This window comes from Triticum aestivum, chromosome 2B, assembly GCF_018294505.1.
Source record: "Triticum aestivum cultivar Chinese Spring chromosome 2B, IWGSC CS RefSeq v2.1, whole genome shotgun sequence".
Taxonomy (NCBI): domain Eukaryota; kingdom Viridiplantae; phylum Streptophyta; class Magnoliopsida; order Poales; family Poaceae; genus Triticum; species Triticum aestivum.
Window position 1 is genome coordinate 689,003,369 of NC_057798.1, and position 20,134 is coordinate 689,023,502.

Sequence of the window (20,134 nt, forward strand, 5' to 3'; positions counted from 1 at the left end):
GTTCATACTTTCACTAGTGCAAGTTCTATCAACAATAATAACATAACTGGATCATATAACTATCCCTCAACATGCAACAAAGAGTCACTCCAAAGTCACTAATAGCGGAGAACAAACGAAGAGATTATGGTAGGGTATGAAACCACCTCAAAGTTATCCTTTCTGCTCGATCTATTCAAGAGTCCGTAGTAAAATAACATGAAACTATTCTTTCCGTTCAATCTATCATAGAGTTCATACTTGAATAACACATTAAGACACAAATCAACCAAAACCCTAATGTCACCTAGATACTCCAATGTCACCTTAAGTATCCGTGGGCATGATTATACGATATGCATCACACAATCTCAGATTCATCTATTCAACCAACACAGAGTACTTCAAAGAGTTCCCCAAAGTTTCTACCGAAGAGTGAAGACGAAAACGTGTGCCAACCCCTATGCATAAGTTCCCAAGTTCACTGAACCCGCAAGTTGATTACCAAGACATACATCAAGTAGATCACGTGAATATCCCATTGTCACCATAGATAAGCACGGCAAGACATACATCAAGTGTTCTCAAATCCTTAAAGACTCAATCCGATAAGATAACTTCAAAGGGAAAACTCAATCCATTACAAGAGAGTAGAGGGGGAGAAACATCATAAGATCCAACTATAGTAGCAAAGCTCGCGATACATCATGATCGTGCGAAGTCAAGAACATGAGAGAGAGAGAGAGATCAAACACATAGCTACTGGTACATACCCTCAGCCACGAGGGTGAACTACTCCCTCCTCATCATGGAGAGCGCCGGGATGATGAAGATGGCCACCGGTGAGGGATCCCCCCTCCGTCAGGGTGCCGGAACAGGCTCCCAAGATGTTTTTGGTGGCTACAGAGGCTTGCGGCGGCGGAACTCCAGATATATTGTGTTCTCTGAAGGTTTTAGGGTATATGGACTTATATAGGCGAAAGAAGTCGGTCAGGGGAGCCACAAGGGTGGAGGGCGCGCGCCCTGCCTCGTGGCCTCCTCGAAGCTTCCCTGACTTCAGCTCCGCTTCTCCTGGATCACGTTCGTTCCAAAAATCACACTCCCAAAGGTTTCATTCCGTTTGGACTCTGTTTGATATTCCTTTTCTTCGGAACACTGAAATAGGCAAAAAAAACAACAATTTGGGCTGGGCGTCCGGTTAATAGGTTAGTCCCAAAAATAATATATAAGTTCTTAGTAAAGCCCATAAACACCCCAAACATATAATATAAATACGTTGGAGACGTATCAGCATCCCCAAGCTTAATTCCTGCTCGTCCTCGAGTAGGTAAATGATAAAAGAAATAATTTATGAAGTGTGAATGCTAGCAGGTGCACAAGTTTGATCAATGGTAATTTCAATCACCTTCTCTAGCATCATTATATGTCATAATAGTAGCTCATCTCATAAAACTTCTCATGATCAAGTGACAAGCTATTCAAATGTTAAAGTATAGACCATAATCTTTCTTGAAAACTAGCAAACTATGTTCTCAGTCATCAAACAATTGCAATTCATTTTATTTTTAGGAAGGTTTTATGTCAGAGCTTTGATTTAGCAAACTCCACATAGTCAACTATCATATAGTCTTCCATGATTGCTACCACTCAAAGCATAGTCTTAGAACAAATTGCATCCATCGAACACAGAGAAAGATAGGGGCTTAGTGTTTCGCCTCCCAACTCACTTATCATATAGGTAATTATCAACAATAATAATTCATGATCAAATATATTTGAATGGCCATATATGCTTATATGTTTCCCCAACACACGATGCTTGCCAACTAAAGAGTAGGTAGGAATAAGAAGGAATACTACTGACTCTTGCATAAAAGTAAAAGATAGGCCCTTCGCAGAGGGAAGCAGGGATTTGCAGAGGTGCCAGAGCTCGATTTTGAAATAGAGATAAATAATTTTGAGAGGTATGATCTCATTGTCAACAGAACAACCAAGAGTTCCCAATATCTTCCATACTACATACATTATAGGCGGTTCCCAAACAGAATGATAAAGTTTTTACTCCCCCTCCACCAACAATCATCAACCCATGGCTTGCCCGAAACAAAGGGTGCCTCCAACAAACATCAATCCTGCGGGAGTTTTGTTTGCAATTATTTTTGGATTTGATTTTGATCTTTTGATCATGGGATTGGGCATCTCGGTTACCAGCCATTTTTCTCATGAATGATGAGCGGAGTCCACTCATCGTGAGAATAACCCACCTAGCATGGAAGATACTGACAGCCCCTAGTTGCTACATGAGCGATTCGGGCATAGAAAACAGATTATTATTTGAAGGTTTAGAGTTTGGCACATGCAAATTTACTTGGAACGGCAGGTAAATACCGCATATAGGTAGGTATGGTGGACACTCATGGAAGAAACTTGGTTCAAGGAATTTGGATGCACAAGCAGTATTCGTGCTTAGGACAGATATTTTAGCTAGCAAAGGATTCTAAAAAGCAAGCACCACATGTTGGAGGATCTATAACAATATAACTTCTATGCAAATATACCTAAGCATAACTCATTACGTTGTCTTCCTTGTACAACTTTAACTAATTTGCTCAGGTTTGAAAATAATTAATGGGGCTCACAATCATAGAAGATATCTAAGATAGTATATTTATATGTGAAATTTCTCTTCCTTCAATATTCTTTCATGAATTGTTCAAGTGACCAATACAATGCTTGCTAACCTTCAATAAATTTACTACCTCTACTCCTTAGATGTGAAGTAATTACTCCTAATGGGGTAAGTATATGAAACATATATAATTTCAGATTTATGACATTCAACTCATTCAACCATTTACTCATAGGATATAAGTTAAGCACACGAGTAAATGAAAAACTACTCCAAAAAGATATAAGTGAAGATCAATGAGTAGTTAAATAATTATGCAGCTATGTGAAGACTCTATCTCATTTAAGAATTTCAGATCTTGGTATTTTATTCAAACAGCAAGCAAAAAAAATGACATTACAAGGATAGCACAACTAATTTGAAGAAGCAAAAACTTAGGTTCAACCGATACTAACCGATAGTTGTTGAAGAAGAAAGGTGGGATGCCTAACGGGGCATCCCCAAGCTTAGATGCTTGAGACTTCTTGAGATATTATCTTGGGGTGCCTGGGGCATCCCCAAGCTTGAGATTTTGTGTCACCTTAATTCCTCTCATATCATGGCTTCTCTATTTCTCAAAAACTTCATCCACATAAAACTCAACAAGAACTCGTGAGATAAGTTAGTATAAACCAATGCAAAACCTTATCATTTTCTACTGTAACAAATCACTAAAATTATTATTCCACATTTCATACTAAATGTGTCAGCATATTTAATACTCCTATCCTCAAATAGAATCATTAAACAAGCAAACATATGCAAACAATACAAACATAACAGCAATCTGCCAAAACAGTACAGTCTGTAAAGAATGCAAGATTATCAATACTTCCCTAACTCCAAAAATTATGAGAAAAATACTACGCTGTAGAAGATTTATCAGAGCTCAATATGCAAAAAATTTCAACATTATATCATTCTCTGAATTTTCTATGGATTTTTTTCAACAGAGGTAAACTTTCTGTTTTCAAACAGCAACATGTATACTAGCAAAATAAGCATGGTAAAGGCTATCCTTGACATTTTTATTGAGAATATAGATGCAAAACATTATTCTAAATAAAATAAAGCAAATACTAACAAAATAAAATGACGCTCCAAGCAAAACACATATCATGTGGTGAATAAAAATATAGCTCCAAGTAAAGTTACCGATGAACGAAGACGAAAGAGGGGATGCCCGGGGCATCCCCAAACTTAGGCTCTTGGTTGTCCGTGAATATTACCTTGGGGTGCCTTGGGAATCCCCAAGCTTAGGCTCTTGCCACTCCTTATTCCATAGTCCATTGAATCTTTACCCAAACTTTAAAACTTCACAACACAAAACTCAACAGAAAACTCATAAGCTACGTTAGTATAAGAAAATAAAACCACCACTTAGGTACTGTAATGAACTCATTCTAAATTCATATTGGTGTAATATCTAGTGTATTCCAACTTATATATGGTTCATACCCTCCGATACTACTCATAGATTCGTCAAAATAAGCAAACAACACATAGAAAACAGAATCTGTCAAAAAAAGAACAATCTGTAGTAATATGTATCAAACCTATACTTCTGGAACTCCAAAAATACTAAACAATTAGGAAGTCCTAAGAAAGTTGTGTACCAATACAGAGAAAAAGGAATCAGATCAAAATCACGTTTCTGAGAATTATCAAAACTAATTTACTGGGTGCAAAAGTTTCTGATTTTCAGCAGGATCAACACAACTATCACCGTAAGCTGTCCTAAAGGTCTTACTTGGAACGTTATTGAAATAAAATCTATAAAACATGATTACTACAGTAGCATAATCATGTGGACACACAAAAACAGTAAAGGTAAATATTGGGTTGTCTCCCAACAAGCGCTTTTCTTTAATGCCTTTCTAGCTAGGCATGATGATGACAATGATGCTCACATAAACGATAAGAATTGAAACACAAAGGGAGCATCATGAAGCATAGGACTAGCACATTTAAGTCTAACCCACTTCCTATGCATAGGGATTTTTTTGAGAAAACAACTTATGGGAATGATAATCAATTAGCATAGGAAAGCAGAACAAGAATAACTTCAAGATTTTAAGCACATAGAGAGGAAACTTGATATTATTGCAATTCCTACAGGCATATGTGCCTCCCTCATAATAATTTCCAGTAGCATCATGAATGAATTCAAAAATATAACCAGCACATAAAGCATTCTTTTCATGACCTACAAGCATAGAAAATTTACTACTCTCCACATAAGCAAATTTCTTCTCATGAATAGTAGTGGGAGCAAACTCAACAAAATAATTATCATGTGAGGCATAACCCAATTGAAAACTAAAATCATGATGACAAGTTTCATGGTTATAATTATTCCTAATAGCATACAAGTCATCACAATAATCATCATAGATAGCAACTTTGTTCTCATAATCAATTGGAACCTCTTTCGAAATAGTGGATTCATCACTAAATAAAGTCATGACCTCTCCAAATCCACTTTCATAATTATGACAACAATATTCAACATCCTCCAAAATAGTGGGATGATTACTTCCTAAAGTTGACACTCTTCCAAACCCACTTTCATCAATATAATCATCATAAATAGGAGGCATGCTTTCATCATAATAAATATTCTCATCAAAACTTGGGGGACTAGAAATATCATATTCATCAAACATAGCTTCCTCAAGGTTGTGGCATTGCATATCATTAGCATCATGGATATTCAAGGAATTCATACTAACAACATCGCAATCATTCTAATCACCCAAAGGTCTCGTACCAAACATTTTAATGCATTCTTCTTCTAGCACTTGAGCACAATTTTCCTTTTCATCATACTTACGAAAGATATTAAAAAGATGAAGCGTATGAGGCAAACTCAATTGCATTTTTTTGTAGTTTTATTTTATAAACTAAATTAGTGATAAAACAAGAAACAAAAAGATTTGATTGCAAGATCTAAAGATATACCTTCAAGCACTCACCTCCCCGGCAACGGCGCGAGAAAAGAGCTTGATGTGTACTATACAACCTTCTTCTTGTAGACATTGTTGGGCCTCCAAGTGAAGAGGTTTGTAGGACAGTAGCAAATTTCCCTCAAGTGGATGACTTAAGGTTTATCAATCCATGGGAGGCGTAGGATGAAGATGGTCTCTCTCAAACAACCCTGCAACCAAATAACAAAGAGTCTCTTGTGTCCCCAACACACCCAATACAACGGTAAATTGTATAGGTGCACTAGTTTGGCGAAGAGATGGTGATACAAGTGCAATATGGATGGTAGATATAGATATTTTTAATCTGAAAATATAAAAACAGCAAGGTAACTAATTATAAAAGTGAGCGTAAACGGTATTGTAATGGTAGGAAACAAGGCCTAGGGTTCATACTTTCACTAGTGCAAGTTCTCTCAACAATAATAACATAACTGGATCATACAACTATCCCTCAACATGCAACAAAGAGTCACTTCAAAGTCACTAATAGGGGAGAACAAACGAAGAGATTATGGTAGGGTACGAAACCACTTCAAAGTTATCCTTTCTGCTCGATCGTTTCAAGAGTCTGTAGTAAAATAACATGAAGCTATTCTTTCCGTTCAATCTATCATAGAGTTCATACTAGAAGAACACATTAAGACACAAATCAACCAAAACCCTAATGTCACCTAGATACTCCAATGTCACCTCAAGTATCCATTGGCATGATTATACGATATGCACCACACAATCTCAGATTCATCTATTCAACCAACACAAAGTACTTCAAAGAGTACCCCAAAGTTTCTACCGAAGAGTCAAGAGGAAAACATGTGCCAACCCCTATGCATAAGTTCACAAGGGCACCAAACCCGCAAGTTGATCACCAAAACATACATCAAGTAGATCACGTGAATATCCCATTGTCACCACAGATAAGCACGGCAAGACATACATCAAGTGTTCTCAAATCCTTAAAGACTCAATCCGATAAGATAACTTCAAAAGGAAAACTCAATCCATTACAAGAGAGTAGAGTGGGAGTAACATCATAAGGTCCAACTATAGTAGCAAAGCTCGTGATACATCAACATAGTGCAAAGTCAAGAACATGAGAGAGAGAGAGATCAAATACATAGCTACTAGTACATACCCTCAGCCACGAGGGTGAACTACTCCCTCCTCGTCATGGAGAGCATCGGGAAGATGAAGATGGCCACCGGTGAGGGATCCGCCCTCCGGCAGGGTGTCGGAATGGGCTCCCAAGAGGTTTTTGTTGGCTACAGAGGCTTGCAGCGGTGGAACTCCAGATCTATTGTGTTCTCCAAAGGTTTTAGGGTATATGGACTTATATAGGCGAAAGAAGTCGGTCAGGGGAGCCATGAGGGGCCCACGAGGGTGGAGGGTGCGCCCAGGGGGGTGGGCGCACCCCCCTGCCTCATGGCCTCCTTGAAGCTTCCCTGACTTCAGCTCCACGTCTCCTGGATCACGTTCATTCCAAAAATCACGCTCCCAAAGGTTTCATTTGAAGGGGAACGTAGTAATTTCAAAAAAATCCCTACGCACATGCAAGATCATGGTGTTGCATAGCAACGAGAGGGGAGAGTGTTGTCCACGTACCCTCGTAGACCGAAAGCGGACGCGTTAGCACAACGCGGCTGATGTAGTCGTACGTCTTCACGATCCGACCGATCCAAGTACCGAAAGTACGGCACCTCCGAGTTTAGCACACGTTCAGCTCGATGACGTCCCATGAACTCCGATCCAGCAGAGCTTTATGGGAGTGTTCCGTCAGCACGACAGCGTGTTCACGGTGTTGATGATGCTACTGACGTAGGCCTTCGCCTAAGCACCACTACGATATTACAGAGGTGGAATCTGGTGGAGGGGGGCACCGCACATGGCTAAGAGATCAAGAGATCAATTGTTGTGCCTAGAGGTGCCCCCCTACCCTCATATATAAAGGATCAAGGGGGAGGGGGCGGCCGGCCAAGAGGAGGCGCGCCAGGGAGGAGTCCTACTCCCACCGGGAGTAGGACTCCCTCTTTTCCTAGTTGGAGTAGGATGGGGAAGGAAGGGAGAGAGGAGAAGAAGGCAAGGGGGGCGCCCCTCCTTTTCCTATTCGGACTAGAGGGGGAGGGGCACACGGCCTGCCCTGGTCGCCCCTCTTCTTCTCCACTAGGGACCATGAGGCCCACTAAACCCCCCGGGGGGTTCCGGTACCCCCCCCCCCAGTACTCCGGTATATGTTTGAAACCTCCCGAAACACTTCCGGTGTCTGAACATAGTCATCCAATATATCGATCTTTACATCTCGACCATTTAGAAACTCCTCGTCATGTCCCTGATCATATCCGGGTCTCCGAACTACCTTCGGTACATCAAAACACAAAAACTCATAATACCGATCGTCACCGAACTTTAAGCGTGCGGACCCTACGGGTTCGAGAACTATGTAGACATGACCGAGAGACGTCTCCGATCAATAACCAATAGCGGAACCTAGATGCTCACATTGGCTCCCACATATTCTATGAAGATCTTTATCGGTCAAACCGCATAACAACATACATTGTTCCCTTTGTCATCGGTATGTTACTTGCCCAAGATTCGATCGTCGGTATCTCAATACCTAGTTCAATCTCGTTACGGGCAAGTATCTTTAATCGTTACATAATGCATCATCCCGTAACTAACTCATTAGCTACATTGCTTGCAAGGCTTATAGTGATGTGCATTACCGAGAGGGCCCAGAGATACCTCTCCGACAATCGGAGTGACAAATCCTAATCTCGAAATATGTCAAATCAACAAGTACCTTCGGAGACACCTGTAGAGAACCTTTATAATCACCCAGTTATGTTGTGACGTTTGGTAGCACACAAAGTGTTCATCCGGTAAGCAGGAGTTACATAATCTCATAGTCAAAGGAACATGTATAAGTCATGAAGAAAGCAATAGCAACATACTAAACGATCAAGTGCTAAGCTAACGGAATGGGTCAAGTCAATCTCATCATCCTTCTAATGATGTGACCCCATTCATCAAATGATAACTCATATCTATGGTTAGGAAACTCAACCATCTTTGATCAATGAGCTAGTCAAGTAGAGGCATACTAGTGACACTATGTTTGTCTATATATTCACACATGTATTATGTTTCCGGTTAATACAATTCTAGCATGAATAATAAACATTTATCATGATATGAGGAAATAAATAATAACTTTATTATTGCCTCTAGGGCATATTTCCTTCAGTGTCCCACTTGCACTAGAGTCAATAATCTAGATTACACAGTAATGATTCTAACACCCATGGAGCCGTGGTGCTGGTCATGTTTTGTTCGTGGAAGAGGCTTAGTTAACGGGTCTGCAACATTCAGATCCGTATGTATCTTGCAAATCTCTTTGTCTCCCACCTGGACTTGGTCCCGGATGGAACTGAAACATCTCTTAATGTGCTTGGTTCTCTTGTGAAATCTGGATTCCTTTGCCAAGGCAATTGCACCAGTATTGTCACAAAAGATTTTCATTGGACCCGATGCACTAGGTATGACACCTAGATCGGATATGAACTCCTTCATCTAGACTCCTTCATTTGCTGCTTCCAAAGCAGCTATGTACTCCGCTTCACATGTAGATCCCGCCACGACGCTTTGTTTAGAACTGCACCAACTGACAGCTCCACTGTTCAATATAAACACGTATCCGGTTTGTGATTGAGAATTGTCCGGATAAGAGTCAAATCTTGCATCGACGTAACCATTTACGACTAGCTCTTTGTCACCTCCATAAATGGGAAACATATCCTTAGTCCTTTTCAGGTATTTTAGGATGTTCTTGAGCAATGTCCAGTGATCCACTCCTATATTACTTTGGTACCTCCCTGCTAAACTAATAGCAAGGCACACATTAGGTCTGGTACACAGCATTGCATACATGATAGAGCCTATGGATGAAGCATAGGGAACATCTTTCATTTTCTCTCTATCTTCTGAAGTGGTAGGGCATTGAGTCTGACTCAATTTCACACCTTGTATTACAAGCAAGAACCCTTTCTTTGCTTGATCCATTTTGAACTTTTTCAAAACTTTATCAAGGTATGTACTTTGTGAAAGTCCAAGTAAGCGTCTTGATCTATCTCTATAGATCTTGATGCCCAATATATAAGCAGCTCCACCGAGGTCTTTCATTGAAAAAGTTTTATTCAAGTATCCTTTTATGCTATCCAGAAATTCTATATCATTTCCAATCAACAATATGTCATCCACATATAATATTAGAAATGCTACAGAGCTCCCACTCACTTTCGTGTAAATACAGGCTTCTCCAAAAGTCTGTATAAGACCATATGCTTTGATCACACTATCAAAGTGTTTATTCCAACTCCGAGAGGCTTGCACCAGTCCATAAATGGATCGCTGGAGCTTGCACAGTTTGTTAGCACCTTTTGGATCGACAAAACCTTCTCGTTGCATCATATACAACTCTTCTTCCAGAAATCCATTCAGGAATGCAGTTTTGACATTCATTTGCCAAATTTCATAATCATAAAATGCGGCAATTGCTAACATGATTCAGACAGACTTAAGCATCGCTACGGTTGAGAAAGTCTCATCGTACTCAACCCCTTGAACTTGTCGAAAACCTTTTGCAACAAGTCGAGCTTTGTAGACAGTAACATTACCATCAGCGTCAGTCTTCTTCTTGAAGATCCATTTATTTTCGATGGCTTGCCAATAGTCGGGCAAGTCAACCAAAGTCCACACTTTGTTCTCATACATGGATCCCATCTCAGATTTCATGGCCTCAAGCCATTTTGCGGAATCTAGGCTCATCATCGCTTCCTCATAGTTCATAGGTTTGCCATGGTCAAGTAACATGACCTCCAAAATAGGATTACCGTACCAATCTGGTGCGGATCTTACTCTGGTTTACCTACGAGGTTCAGTAGTAACTTGATCTGAAGTTTCATGATCAATATCATTAGCTTCCTCACTAATTGGTGTAGTTGTCACAGGAACCGATTTCTGTGATGAACTATTTTCCAATAAGGGAACAGGTACAGTTACCTCATCAAGTTCTACTTTCCTCCCTCTCACTTCTTTCGAGAGAAACACCTTCTCTAGAAAGGATCCATTTTGAGCAACGGATATTTTTCCTTCGGATCTGTGATAGAAGGTGTACCCAATAGTTTCCTTTGGGTATCCTATGAAGACACATTTCTCCGATTTGGGTTCGAGCTTATCAGGTTGAAGCTTTTTCACATAAGCATCACAACCCCAAACTTTAAGAAAGGACAACTTTGGTTTCTTGCCAAACCACAGTTCATAAGGCGTCGTCTCAACGGATTTTGATGGTGCCCTATTTAACGTGAATGCAGCCGTCTCTAAAGCATAACGCCAAAACGATAGAGGTAAATCAGTAAGAGATATCATAGTTCACCCCATATCTAGTGAAGTACGATTACGACGTTCGGACACACCATTTCATTGTGGTGTTCCGGGTGGCGTGAGTTGTGAAACTATTCCGCATTGTTTCAAATGTAGACCAAACTCGTAACTCAAATATTCTCCTCCACAATCAGATCGTAGAAACTTTATTTTCTTGTTATGATGATTTTCCACTTCACTCTAAAATTCTTTGAACTTTTCAAATGTTTCAAACTTATGTTTCATTAAGTATATATACCCATATCTGCTCAAATCATCTGTGAAGGTCAGAAAATAACGATACCCGCCCCGAGCCTCAATATTCATTGGACCACATACATCAGTATGTATGATTTCCAACAAATCTTTTGCTCGCTCCATAGTTTCAGAGAACAGGGTTTTAGTCATCTTGCTCATGAGGAATGGTTCGCAAGTACCAAGTGATTCATAATCAAGTGATTCCAAAAGTCCATCAGTATGGAGTTTCTTCATGCGCTTTACACCAATATGACCCAAACGGCAGTGCCACAAATAAGTTGCACTATCATTATCAACTCTGCATCTTTTGGCTTCAAGATTGTGAATATGTGTATCACTACTATCGATATTCAACAAAAATAGTCCACTCTTCAAGGGTGCATGACCATAATATTACTCATATAAATAGAAAAACCATTATTCTCATATTTAAATGAATAACCATCTCGCATTAAACAAGATCTAGATATAATGTTCATGCTCAATGCTGGCACCAAATAACAATTATCCAGGTCTAAAACTAATCCCGACGGTAGATGTAGAGGTAGCGTGCCGACGGTGATCACATCGACTTTGGAACAATTTCCCACACGCATCGTCACCTCGTCCTTAGCCAGTCTTCACTTAATCCGTAGTCCCTGTTTCGAGTTGCAAATATTAGCAACAGAACCAATATCAAATACCCAGGTGCTATTGCGAGCTCTGGTAAGGTACACATCAATAACATGTATATCACATATACCTTTGTTCACCTTGCCATCCTTCTTATCCGCCAAATACTTGGGGCAGTTCCGCTTCCAGTGATCAGTCTGCTTGCAGTTGAAGCACTCAGCCTCAGGCTTAGGTCCATATTTGGGTTTCTTCTCTTGAGCAGCAACTTGTTTGCCATTCTTTTTGAAGTTCCCCTTCTTCTTCCCTTTACCCTTTTTCTTGAAACTGGTGGTCTTGTTGACCATCAACATTTGATGCTCCTTCTTGATTTCTACCTCCGCAGCTTTTAGCATTGAGAAGAGCTCGGGAATTGTCTTGTTCATCCCTTGCATATTATAGTTCATCACGAAGCTCTTGTAGCGTGGTGGCAGTGATTGAAAAATTCTGTCAATGACACTATCATCCGGAAGATTAACTCCCAGTTGAATCAAGTGATTGTTATACCCAGACATTTTGAGTATATGTTCACTGACAGAACTATTCTCCTTCATCTTGCAGCTATAGAACTTATTGGAGACTTCATATCTCTCAATCCGGGCATGTGCTTGAAATATTAAATTCAACTCCTGGAACATCTCATATGCTCCATGACGTTCAAAACATCGTTGAAGTCTCGGTTCTAAGCCGTAAAGCATGGCACACTGAACTATAGACTAGTCATTAGCTTTTCTCTGCCAGACGTTCTTAACATCGTCAGTTGCATATGCAGTAGGCCTGGCACCCAGCGGTGCTTCCAAGACGCAATTCTTCTGTGCAGCAATGAGGATAATCCTCAAGTTACGGACCCAGTCCGTGTAATTGCTACCATCATCTTTCAACTTTGCTTTCTCAAGGAACGCATTAAAATTTAACGGAACAACAACACGGGCCATCTATCTACAACAAACATAGACAAGCAAAATACTATCAGGTACTAAGTTCATGATAAATTTAAGTTCAATTAATCATATTACTTAAGAACTCCCACTTAGATAGACCTCTCTCTAATCATCTAAGTGATCACGTGATCCAAATCAACTAAATCATAACCGATCATCATGTGAAATGGAGTAGTTTTCAATGGTGAACATCACTACGTTGATCATATCTACTATATGATTCACGCTCGACCTTTTAGTCTCAGTGTTCCAAGGCCATATCTGCATATGCTAGGCTCGTCAAGTTTAACCCGAGTATTCTACGTGTGCAAAACTGGCTTGCACTTGTTGTAGATGGAAGTAGAGCTTATCACACCCGATCATCACGTGGTGTCTCAGCACGACGAACTTTGGCAGTAATGCATACTCAGGGAGAACACTTTTACCTTGAAAGTTAGTGAGAGATCATCTTATAATGCTACCGTCAATCAAAGCAAAATAAGATGCATAAAGGATAAACATCACATGCAATCAATATAAGTGATATGATATGGCCATCATCATCTTGTGCTTGTGATCTCCATCTCCGAAGCATCGTCATGATCACCATCGTCACCGGCGCGACACCTTGATTTCCATTGTAGCATCATTGTTGTCTTGCCAACTATTGCTTCTACGACTATCGCTACTGCTTAGTGATAAAGTAAAGCAATTACAGGGTGATTGCATTGCATACAATAAAGCGACAACCATATGACTCCTGCCAGTTGCCGATAACTTAGTTACAAAACATGGTCATCTCATACAATAAAGTATAGCATCACGTCTTGACCATATCACATCACAACATGCCCTGCAAAAACAAGTTAGACGCCCTCTACTTTGTTGTTGCAAGTTTTATGTGGCCGCTACGGGCTGAGCCAGAATCCTTCTTACTTATGCATCAAAACCACAATGATAGTTCGTCAAGTTAGTGTTGTTTTAACCTTCTCAAGGACCGGGCGTAGCCACACTTGGTTCAACTAAAGTTGGAGAAACTGACACCCGCCAGCCACCTATGTGCAAATCACGTTGGTAGAACTAGTCCCGTGTAAGCGTACGCGTAATGTCGGTCCGGGCCGCTTCATCCAACAATACCGCCGAACCAAAATATGACATGCTGGTAAGTAGTATGACTTGTATCGCCCACAACTCACTTGTGTTCTACTCGTGCATATAACATCTACGCATAAAACCAGGCTCGGATGCCACTGAAGGGGAACGTAGTAATTTCAAAAATATTCCTACGCACACGCAAGATCATGGTGATGCACAACAACAAGAGGGGAGAGTGTTGTCCACGTACCCTCCTAGACCGAAAGCGGAAGTGTTAGCACAACGCGGTTGATGTAGTCGTACGTCTTCACGATCCGACCGATCCAAGTACCCGAACGTATGGCAGCTCCGACTTTGGCACACGTTCAACTCGATGACGTCCCACGAACTCCGATCCAGCAGAGCTTTGTGGGAGAGTTCAGTCAGCACGATGGCGTGTTGACGATGTTGATGATACTACCAACGCAGGGCTTCGCCTAAGCACCCCTACAATATTACCGAGGTGGAATCTGGTGGTGGGGGGCACCGCACACGGTAAGAGATCAAGAGATCAATTGTTGTGCCTAGAGGTGCCTCCCTGCCCCCGTATATAAAGGATCAAGTGGGAGGGGGCGGCCGGCCAAGAGGAGGCGCGCCAGGGAGGAGTCCTACTCCCACCGGGAGTAGGACTCCCTCTTTTCCTAGTTGGAGTAGGAGGGGGAAGGAAGGGAGAGAGGAGAGGAAGGCAAGGGGGGCGCCCCCCTCCTTTTCCTATTCGGACTAGAGGGGGAGGGGCACGCGGCCTGCCCTGGTCGCCCCTCCTCTTCTCCACTAGGGACCATTAGGCCCACTAAACCCTCGGGGGGTTCCGATAACCCCCCCCCAGTACTCCGGTATATGTCTGAAACCTCCCGAAACACTTCCTGTGTCCGAACATAGTCATCCAATATATCGATCTTTACGTCTCGACCATTTAGAGACTCCTCGTTATGTCCCTGATCATATCCGGGACTCCGAACTACCTTCGATACATCAAAACACAAAAACTCATAATACCAATCATCACCGAACTTTAAGCATGCGGACCCTACAGGTTCGAGAACTATGTTGTCGGGGTTTGGGTTCGACATATGCCAATGGATGGCTTATCATGGTGGGAGCGAGTAGAATGTCGCTGGTGCCTGGAAGCGGGATAAGGCGTAGACACGAACGCCGTCGTACTTTACCCAGGTTCGGGGCTCTCCTCGAGATAACACCCCTAGTCCTGCTCTGTGGGGTCTCCGCATGATCACTAAGGCACAAGTGATACAATGGTGCTCCTTGAGCTGTATGCTAGAGGCAGAAGGATGCAAGGCTAGCTCTCTTCCTGCTCTAGGGGAGTGGCTAGTTCTAATGGAGTGGGAACCGTTTGCATGGGTGGCCTGGGGGGTTTATATAGGCCTACCCCCCAGGGGTACAATGGTAATTCGTCTGGGTGCTGGGCCCGGCTGTCAGTGTCTCCAGCCTCCGGCTTCTTCACCGACCGCTGGGGCCCGCCGCCTGGTGGGCCCTGCCGACTGGTTGGTGCCTGCTTACTGTAGCCGTGTCGTTGGTGACGGGGGCTTGGTCATCTTAGCGTGGCTACAGTCCCGCCGCCTGGTGGGAGGCCACTGTAGCCACACCTGGTCTTATCAGCTTAATGGTGTGCTCGCCTCGGGACAAGGGATGGCCGCCTGCTGGAGGCCGTCCCCTCTCGAATCCTTCTGGTCGAGCTTCCGCCGTCTTCCTTGGGTTCACTGCCCAATAGGGCTCACCTCCGGCAGGCCGTACCGACAGGCCGTCATGGGGAATAGGGCTCCGCCTGTCCGGAGAGACGTCAGGGTAGATACGGCACAGTGCTCCGTCGTGCGGTGATCTCCATCTGTACGGAGCACTGTAGCCACGCCCGTCTTGAACATCGGAGGCGATGTGCTTCACTGTAGCCATGCTTTGACTTATACTCTCGATGGGGGCTCGGCCGCACCGTAGTCGTGAGGTGGCCGCCTGCCCGTCGCCGCCCTCTCTGGAGGGCGGCCGCCAGGAGCCGGTTACCCGGAGTGCTGTAGACTTGGGTTGGCCGCCCTCTGGCAGCCGACCACTGAGCCATCCGGCCCCAGAGGGCGGAGCTCCAGCTCGGGGTCCAGACAGACGGAGCTAGCCCAAAGTCTTGATAAATTCAGGGACTCAGGTGAGCCTACCCGTGGCCCATTACTCCTACAGTAGTCCCCTAAGCCGATGAGGCACCGCAGTCGAGGGGCTGCGAAGCCTCAGCGGCTTCCTCCCTCACCGGGCTCTGGGAAGGTGCCGGTCCGTCGTGCGGCCAGCCGACTGCTGAGGCCGACTTCTTCCAGGCGGAGCTTGCACTGTTGGTTTTTGAACTTTCAGGCGGAAGATAGGTGGCGTGCCTGCTAAGCTTCCTAGGCTGCCGCCCGCCACGGACGCGCCACGCGGTGCACGTCACCCTGGTCAGCCTGCCACCCCATGTTTTGGACGGGATGTGACACTGGACAGGGCCCGCCACTACCGTGCCTCGGCAACCGGGCGGATCCACTGCGCCGAAGGAGACGGTTGCCATTTCCCACGATCATTTACGGCGTGGTGAATGCGCGTGGGAAACGGGGGACGTGGGGACATGGGCGCAGTTAATCCCATGACCCACGTCCCGTCCCATCGGCTTCATAGCCTGGGTGCTATAAGTAGGTAGGGGGGAAGTTGCGGAAAAGCTCTCGCGCCCCTTCCCACTCTTCTTCTTCTTCTTGCTCATCCTCCGCTGCTGCTGTTGCTGTAGCACCGCCGCCTTGCCCTCCGCCGACGCATTTCTCCTCTCCACGCCGCCAGTCGGAAGCCATGGGCGACTGGGACGGATGGATGGTGATCGAAGATCACATTTCCTTCCTTCGCGACACGCGCCGGATGCCCAGCGCGGCCTTTGTCAAGGCGCAGGTGCCGCCGGAGACAGAGATCTCGCTGGTGCCGCAGGAAGATGAGCGGGTCGTCTTCCGCTCGCACTTCCTCCACGGCTTCGGCCTTCCAGCGAGCGGCTTCTTCCGCTCTTTCCTCAACTTCTATCATCTTCAACCTCACCACCTCATGCCCAACACCGTGACTCTACTCTCCGCCTTCGTCACGGCGTGCGAGGGCTACCTCGGCATCCTCCCCACAATCGAGCTGTGCGGAGCATTCTTTTATGGGAAGCTTGGCACCTCCGCCAAGGAGATGGCGGCTGAGTGCGGGGGCTTCGTTGCCGTGCGCTGACCGGCGAAGCAGAACGCCTTCCCCGTCATCAAGCTGGCGCAGTCGGTGAAGATGTGGTAGCAGTCGTACTTCCACTACAAAAAAAATACACTTCCGTGATGATACGTGTTTGTCACAGAAGGTCGCGTTTTTTGTCATGCATGTACATCCATGACAAATTTATGACAGAATCAAGATAGTCATACATGTGCTGTCGTAGAAGTGTTCCATGACATTACCAAAATTATCATCACGGAAGTGTCCAACATGACGATAAATCGCGCATCACAGAAGTGCTTTCGTCAAGGGTGACCGACACGTGGCATCCACCGTAACGGAACGCCGTTAAGCTATCGGGTCAGATTTTGGATCCGATAACCCGTTAATAGCCACGACCAATGCCGATTTTCCACGTGTAAAATTCTCATTGGCTGACTGATCCACATGTCAGCTTCGCGTTGGCACAGGTGTCACTCATCCAATGGTCGAGATGGGCCTATGATATGTTGACACGTGGAATGGCCCAAAAGTGGCCCACAAAGTTAAAATGGGCCGGTCCAACGGAAGGCCCATAAGATTTAGCGGACCATAATGGGCCGGCCCAGCTAAAGGCCCACCAAATTTAGCGGACCATAATGGGCCGGCCCAGCTAAAGGCCCACAAGATTTTGCGGACCACAATGGGCCGGCCCAGCTAAAGGCCCACAAGATTCTACAGACCATAATGGGCCGACCCAGCTAAAGGCCCAACATTCTCTGTCAAATCGGCTCGTCAACGGCCTGGTTTAAACTTGTCATCAATGCAGCCATCATCACTTCTGGCCCATTAACAGTCCGCTAAGTAATTGGGCCGAATTACGGCCCGGTGTACTTCCGGCCTGTTAAAGGTCCGACTTCATTTGGGGCCATTTACAGGCCATCAAAACTTTCGGCCGATAAACGACCATGAAGGATTTGGGTCATATTCGGCCAGGTCTGTCATTCGGCCTGTTAGAGGCCCACTATAGATTTGGCCCACTTTAGGCCTGTTGTCATTTTCGGCCCGTTAATGCCGGACGTAAACCATGGGCCATATGTGGCCCAACGTCATATCGGGCCCATTAACAGCCTATATAAAAATGACGATAATCTAGCCCGACCGAAGTTCCGGACTGTTAAAGGCCCGTGTATTAGGTCGGCGCATTTACGGCCCGTATGAATTTCGGCCTGTCAAATATCCACATCGTAAATGGGCCACCATTTCGGCCTGCTAAGTGCAGTGCGTTATTTGGCACAATCAGGGCCCAATCTCACTTTCGGTCTATTAAAGGCCCATGTTTTTTATGGGCTCAACATATTTACACATGTAAACGGCCTACTTTTACTGAGGGCCCAAATTATGTTTAGGCCTGTTAAAGGCCCACTATGGGCACAGGCCTACCAGAAAAATTTGAAAGCTTATGCTAATTTAAGCCCAGATATTTTTAGTGGGCTACATTCCAATTTCAGCCCGTAATCGTTTTTAGCCCAATTGGAATGGGCCCGACAAATGTTGGCATGTTGGGCTCCTATGAAGCTTTCGTCTGAATACATTACTAAGATAAACCTACACTATACAAAAATAGCGTCATAATTACTGCAGCCGGTGGCAGCATCATAAATGTTGTATCACAACAAAATAAATTCCAATCATAAAACAAAAGGCCTGTTAGCATAAAGTTTACAGTCCTTCCAGATAAAAGCACCATCAGATGTATAGAAGCACAGATCATTTGACCTGAGTGCTAATGTTTCAGGCTGTAGAATCTGATGGAGCAGCACGATCTCCACCTTTTTTCCGCCATTGCTCTTCAACAGTGAAGCGAATGTCTGATAGTCTGGTTTCAAAACCATTCATATCTTGACGGTATTTCTCAACCACTATTCTTGTTTCCGAAACAACGTCCATTAGGGGTTGGACTTGTGTCTGGAGCACAGATATATCACTCTGTCTAGTTGGAAGATTTTGTTCAGTAGGCGATTTGGACGAGGTTACCTTGACAACCAACCTTGAATTACACAGGAAGGTGCTTTTTGCACTGTTAGTGGAGAGATACTGACGCACTGCAGCAAGAGGTGACATTGTGCCTGTAGTAGCCTCGCCACCTTCAGGTGGTTGTGGCTGTTCAATCATTTGTTCCATAGCTTCCTGAAAGTTTGAACTTGTAGATTAGTGTACTAGTGAGTTACTAATGAGACAAAAACAAACAAAGTAGGTTAAACGTTTATACATAAATTATTTTGGTGAACTACTGTAATACATTAGCATGTATTGTAGTGCCAACTACATATTAAAATAACTTTTGGAACATATGTCCATGTAGCATGCCTACTGTATTGTCTATTTCCTCACATTCGTTGACATCTAAGGATAAAGAGACATGGTTTAAAGTAGGATGAACATAGTATGACATCATTCATATCATGGGCAAACAGATATAAAACAAACAGGATATTTTATCATTGTGTGCGCACGTGAACATAACAACTAGATTACAGATCAAGACCAAAAGAATATCCTTCATCTCTTTTAAACCATGTAAGGTGAAATGATACGTTTAAGAAAACTGTGTATAAAAGTGAACAGAGTAACTGAGATTGGCTGCAAACCAAGTAGTTAAATGAACACATCACAGTACCAATCGGTTCAAGGTAGGAGGAGTAAGGACTTACAACAGTGGCTTGAACTGGTGTGCTCATGCCCTTCATCTTGCTGGTGTGGCAATCCTTGAAGATTTGCACTGCATTCGGTTCAGGTTCTTTTTGGTCCACACGGGCTTTCTGCTATATTTGGAACAAGTCAATATAGATACGATAATATGCCACAAAAAAAGAAGGAAGTAGCAGCTATTTACAAGAGCCTCGCAGTGTGCAATATAGCTATGAGATCCTGTTGTCTGTTGGAATTTCACT